The sequence below is a fragment of the Marmota monax genome, unplaced genomic scaffold (genome assembly GCF_021218885.2).
Source record: "Marmota monax isolate L192 unplaced genomic scaffold, Marmota_monax_Labrador192_F-V1.1 WCK01_AAM20220418_F8-fsc00095, whole genome shotgun sequence".
Lineage (NCBI taxonomy): Eukaryota > Metazoa > Chordata > Mammalia > Rodentia > Sciuridae > Marmota > Marmota monax.
In genome coordinates this window covers 7,225,233-7,232,317 of record NW_026695244.1, presented here as the reverse complement: position 1 = coordinate 7,232,317, position 7,085 = coordinate 7,225,233, and positions in this window count along the sequence as shown.

Here is a 7,085-nt window from a genome sequence, read left to right as displayed (position 1 = left end):
TGGAGAAAAGGTGTGAGAAATATTAAGAAAGTGAGAAAGCTGGGCGCGATAGTGCACACCTATAATCCCAGCAATTTAGGAGGTTGAAGCAGGAGGATCATGAGTTCAAAGCCAGCCTCAGCAAAAAACAAGGCACTAAGCAATTCAGTGAGACCCTGTCTCTAAATAAAATACAAAAAAGGTCTGGGGATGTGTTAGGGTCTGTAAACAAGTCAAGATGGCGCCTGGCATTTTGCCAGAGGGAGTGGTTTGTGAAGTAATGCCAGCGAGCCATTAAGTGTGGAGATTCCTTATTGGTTGACTGCTGTATCTAGTTCATGTTAATTAAGATAAGCTATGTGGAATGTATATATACCCCTCCTGTCCTACAATAAACGGCTCCCACTCCTGCAGTATCAACGTACACAAGTTGTTCGTCACCCCCTGGCTATTTTGCTGCAGCCGGACTGCAGCAGGGATGTGGCTCAGTGGTTGAATGCCCCTGAGTTCAATCCCCAACACACACAAAAAAACAAAAGATAAGAAAAAAGAAAGAAAGTGAGAGAGAGAAGGAGATCCAGAAGCAGAGCCCCAGCAGTCAGGTAGCAGCCAAGGCTAAAAGAAAGAAATGATTTTCTGAGAAAGAACCAAATGTTGAAGTTTGGGATTCCTGATTTTTGTTTTGTTTTGTATATAAGTCCTTGCCTTACATACAAATCTTCATTAAAAGATTTACACACTAGTTCTGTGTTAGTGGTAGTTGAGGGAATTAAGGGCTGAAAGTGAAGAGGCCGTTTGAAAGGGGGAAAAAAAGTTTGGCAGCAACTTTGAAAGGTAGCTTAACAGGAATGAAGAATTGAGTTAGGAAGAGTATTCAAGGCAAGAAGTAATGGGAAACTACCAAGAAAACTAAGTACCATCCTTAGAGCTCTTAAAAACATAGAAAAGCAGTTTGTGCTTTCCACTCTTATGACATAAAGTCTAAGCTATTTCACTTGGATATTAAAAGAAGGGGACCCCCCAAATCCTGGAAGATTTGGGGACTGATCAACTCCATAAGTACCTGTTCTATTTATGAGTTAATAAAAGAGAACAGCTCCAATAAGTCAGAAGTCCCTGAGTTCTTCATTTTCCTATGTAGAAAATATTCAAGCAATATTTATCGTGTTGATTTAGGAATGAACTGTACCAGAGATATCAGAAAACCTTTAAATTGTCCAATGGGTTATCCTGGACAAATACAGGAATCACAATACAGATACCCTCCAGTTTAGATATTAGTTAGAAACTTTTTTTTTAATGGTTAAGGCCTAATATTCTTGGATAAAGCTAAAACTAAAAATAGTGGATCTTATATTATTATAGCTCTTCAGCAAATGAAAAATGTGCTTTGCATAGAAGATAAGGGGGAAGAAATAAGGGCATTTCATTATTCTTCATTAAACATCTAGGAAATAAATCCAGAGGGATGTGCTATTAAGAATAACAACATACTGTGTTATGACCCCAGCTCTTCAGATAATATATCGAAAAGGTTACAACTCATGAAACCCAAAGTGAAAAGAACAATTCTTCACCTGAGTTTTTAATTTAAAAAATGTCTTTTTTGTTCTTTCCTGAAAGAATAATTTCTTGGAAGTAGATAAAGCAATTGGGTGATTGCTAGTTTTTCTCTGGTTTCCACTCATTGATATTAAAATTATATGTGAGTGTTGAGTGCACTTTGGGGTTCAAGAAATACTGTTACAAATGAAAGGACAAAAAAATCAGAGTATTCTCAAAAGAGACAATGAGAGCTCCAGGGAAAAGGGTTTTTCTTGAGAGATCTTGTCCCATTTATAGTCTTATTTCAGTCAGCTTTTGTGATTGTTAATAGCTCAATTCCATGTAAGTTCTCTAATGTCACCATTTTTTTTCCTGCAGAGGAAACTTGCTCTGGTTATACAAAGAAAAGCAAAGGAAAATGTCCTGTATAGTCTTTATCTAAGACTTCCTACATACTAAATTCTCATCTCAGACAGCCACTTTGTTTCCTAGTTATCTTTCTATTATTGCCCCTTGAAGGCATGAAGTTCCATTTCAGGTCTTTTTTTTTTTCCCTGCCAGTGTCCTCTCTATAGAAGAAGCTCAAAAGAAATTTGTTCTGCAAGATGATGTTCTCTGTATCATGACAACATTCTGACTTTTCCTATTCTCATCCTCCAGCTGCTAAAATCTCAGATTTTTCCAAATCTAACATCTTCATCTCTTCATTTTTCTTAATAGATCTTAGTGCATCTGAGAGCAAAGGTGCATTTCTAGCTTAGGGTCATAGCTTGATTTGTCTTAAAATATGCTACAGAGAAGTATATGATATAGTTTTGTGTGTGTGGTTGATTTTACCTGTTGTTAATGATCCTGAGGGAAGGCACAGAAAAATCAGGTCATCAAAATAGAGGCTAGAGACTGAGATTTCAGGGTAAAAAAGTAATGAATGTCTTTTTTATATTTTTCCAAAAACTGTTTTATTTTGCTGTGTATTGTATATTTTTCTTGACCCCTTGATGGTAATATCACACCAGTGATTTCTGGGGAGTAGAAGAGGAATCTACGTCTCCTTCCTCATCAATCTCTCTAACATATTCTAGGGAAAGCAAATGTCAGAGCAAAGTCTTACAAACTTACATTTATTAATAGGTAGACACAAAACAACCATGTAACCTACATTTTTATACTCAGACACTAAAAAAAACCTTTATTGATCTGCATTCCAACAAATCCAGAGCTGGAAATCGTGATTGTAAGGCATATATGATAATACCCTAACAGGACATTCAACTTCTTTTAGGTGAGAAACAGACAAAATCCAGGGTACAAAGTTTAACCAACTCATCATAGAAGGTGATGGTGTCTGTACAGTAGTTCTAGTCTGGTAATACCTTGAACTTCACCCCATTCAATTATTTCTGTCACTCCTTATGCTAATAAGTGAATCCACTGGAGTAGATTAATATTTTAAAAGCACATGAAATAACAGTTGGAGTAAGAACTGGTTATTAAGGTGTTTCAAATCCTACTATCATAGGATGGTATAAGTCACACTATATATGAGGTTAGATAACAAAATTAATATATTCACCAACTTATATCATGAAATTCAAATGAGGTATTCTGGACTAAGTTACCATATAAGCAGTATATTAATTTTGGACCAAAATCTGTTTTTGATCACCTTGAAGATTACAGCCCTGTTTTCTGTTTAGTTTCTCTCTGCTCAAGCAATGTATTATAAGTGGAAGACAAGCTATTCTTGACTCACAACACATATTTGCAATAGGCTATCAATTTGGTTAAAGGAAATGGAAACTAAAGATATGATAATTGGGCTCCGCAAAAACGGGAGCCTCTTGAGGGTCCACAGCAAAGTTTCTCATAACCACAATCTTTGTTCAGTTAACAGGTTTCTCTTGGAAATAAATGTGGTGAGTGACCTCTCCTTTTGATGTTCCTCTACTACTTTTTTCTTGTGGTTTTAGGTTGTTTAATAACATTTGTGGTTTTTTAACGCATTTACCATTTTAAATAGTTTTTGGGAAAAGGTGAATTTAAAAACTGACTCTGTATAGAGCCAGAAACCATAGATCTGGTCTCAAACTTTTAGCTATTTCAGCTGCTATTATTACTGCTTAGAATGACCCTCTCCCTCCATATTGACAAACTGTGTACCTCTCTTCTTTCAGCTTGCATCTTTCACAACCTTTTCCGAGTTAGTGTTTCTCAAATATTTTGTTTTTTGACTTTTGAATCCCAACACCAGCTGTTTTCTGTCTTCATTTAGCTATCTTCCTCAGTAATCAATAAAGTCTCAAGGTACAAATGTATTATTTTGGTTTATAATTTTAGCATAGCAGCCATATATGCTTACAAAAACATGGGGTTATCTAAATATAAGTTATTGTATTTCACATTTTCTTCAAAATTTCTGAAATTCATCTTTATGTTTATGAAGGGCTCACATAGTGACCAACATAGTAATAGTTCATATTATTTTACATTTAATCACAAAAACAAAACAATCGACTTGGTCTTATTATCTTGAGAGGAGTTAAAACTTTTTTAAAGTTTTTAAATCTTTGGACAAGTGTATTGGTTTCTAAAATGAGATTAATCCAAAAGCATTAAATATGGCTCAAAGAAAACTTACAAGAACAACCTAAGTTCACTGGAGACAAAGAGTTAAGACAGGATGTAGCGTAATAAAAATGGAGTTCAAAAGCCTCTGGCCAGCTATTTCCAAATAGTTATTTGACCAAGAGTAAGCTCCTTAATCTCTGAGCTTCACTGCTCTCACCTGCTAAATGAGATAGCTGAACTAGAATAACTCCAACACTTTCTATAACTGAAAAATCTACAGTCTTTCAAAAACAATTTCAAATGTGAGGGGGTAAAAATATCGACTCGATGATTATCAGTACCCATAAAGATCCACCCGAATTATAAATCACACTATCTCAGAACTCCTGTATATATTTGTGTGATGTTAAACTTTGATGTTATTTTCCAGCCCATGTTTTTTTATTTGTTTGTTTGGTTGGTTGGTTAGTTGGTTTTTTTATGGCTTAGTTTCTGATTCTTCTATCCTGCATAACTGAAATAATAATTTATTTCCTTTTTATATATATTTTCTGAAAGACAAAATAAAGCTAAAGTTAAAAACACATAAATATTTGTATTTTGATAACAATGACTTTTGAAAATATAATGTCTCCTAGAAATTCTATGACTTGATAGATTATAGAAATATTATTGCCTCTCACACTGACATTTGAGAGGGGATGTGGAGGTGTGCAGGCAGACTGAGTGTGTTTAGTAGAGCACAGGATAATTAATATAACTTTAGGCAAAAGTGTAAAACCATTTTGTAATCTGTTCCATGTGAATGCAAACTATTTTTAATTATTTTTTCTTGATCATATTGGAAATAATGCATTCATTTTCCAGATCAATACCACAGTATGTCTGAGGTGGTGTTAGTTTACTTTAGCAATAGTATCACATCTGCCACAACAGCAAAAATTAGGGATCTTATTTGTTTGAGTTTGTGGTAGTCTGCTATCTCCCAAGGATCCTTCATGGTATTACAAAAATCAAACTGGTGAATTAGATGGAGACATGATGGAAACCACCAGCCTGCATTGTGTGTATCTTTAAGCATAGTACTGATCACTGTCATTCACCCCCAGATTAAGTACTGTAACTGATTTACTATTTGATTAGAAAATGAGAGGTGGGGATAGTTAGGGTTGGATGTTTTCATTTAACAGTTCCTATTACAATACTCTTGTCTCAAAGGACAAGGAGTCAATGTAGGGAATGTGCCAAATACCAAGCATCTTGATCCCAACTATACCCTCAGAGTCCAGCACAATGACCACCTACTGGGTCTATGGAGCCAAGTCTGAGCCTCCCACATTTGATTGCTTTGTTCTCTTGCACCCCACTCTAAAAGGGCATCACAAAGACAACCTGAACCCTGTAACAGTCTCATGATGTGTGGAGTTTGTCCTTCCACTTACTATAGTTACCTAAGCAAACATCTCTAGGTCCCTTTGGGGAAAGAGTTGGAACATATTACCATTAACATTGTCACGGCATTGAGAACTCTTCCTTTGGAGGGTTTGGCCTCTTTTTTAGTAGCTAAAAACCAGCTGTAAAACTGGTTGAGTACAAAAATAAAGGTCATGGATGCTGGGTTGTTTTGAGAGATAGAGCTCTTGCCTAGCAGGCATGAGCACCAGGATCCAATCCCCAACACCACAGTAAATAAATAAATAGGGTCCGTGATTGTGACTTTTCATTGGGCCAACTGTTCTCAGCCTCCAGATCATATACCCTTAAATTTTACATAACAGATTGAATAATGAATCATCAGTTATCAATTTATTTTACTGCTAGAGATACCATGTCTATTAATCATCTCCATAACCCTCTTTCTGGTCAAGATGCTAGGCTGTTTTTCTCCAACCTTGCCACTCATAATAATTATATTTACCTGGCTTCTTACTCAAATGTTGTTGCCTGGCACCACTACTTCAGTATGCCCTTCATCCACAGTGCTACTGGTTTTGCAATGGCATTTCCTACTATCATCCCTACCATCATCTCTGGCCTGCAGAAGCAAGTCACCACTGAATTTCTAAGTTGTGTAGGTGTCCCTCTTACCAGTTCATTTTTTTTTTAGTTGTTGATGGACCTTCATTTTTTTTATATGTGATACTGAGAATTGAACTCAGTGCCTCACATATGCTAGGCAAGTTCTCTACCACTGAGCAACAGCCTCAGCCCACCAAGTACATTCTTGATGGTTTTGGTGAATAGTATGTCCTTCTAGCCTTCCCATACAATGAATTCCTTGTAAGTCTTCTTTACTTATCTAGTTATCCCCTTCTCAAGAGACATTCTCCTAATCTCTCTTTAGAGTGAAATTTTTTTTTGCATCCCATGGAAATTTTGTTACGACAATCTCACTTAATATAGGTCAGGGGTAATCAAATGAAGGCCTTTGGACCAAATCAAATCTGATACCTATGTTTGTAAATCAAGTTTTATTGAAACACATACAACCATTCTCATTCATGTATTATTTATGGATGCTCTTCCACTATAATGCACAGTTGAATAGTTGCAACAGAGACCATCTGGACCACACAACCAAAAACATTTACTAACTCCACCTAGCAGTCAAAAATTTTACACTCCTTTTGTAGGTCATTACTTTTTCCATGCATCTAGAAATCATCTTAGTAGAAGGGTATTCAGAATGCCCATCTGTTAATTCTGTAGCCTAGGAGACTATCTCCAAGTCAATAAGGTCTCCCTTATTCCTTTATTTCCCAGATACCTTGACCTCAGAATCCAGTTCTATTTATGGTCTCCCTGTTTTTGCCACTTTATATTGGGCAGGTCCTGTAATTTGTGGGGACTGCCTTCCCTCCCTGAATTTCCAGATACTGAATGTCCTCAGCTGTGTTATGCCTTTAACAGTTTTAGCTCTGAGTTTAGCAGTTAGAAGGAGACAACGGAGCAAATTCCAAGGCGGTTCATTGAAGAAAGAGTTCTCTGCTTCA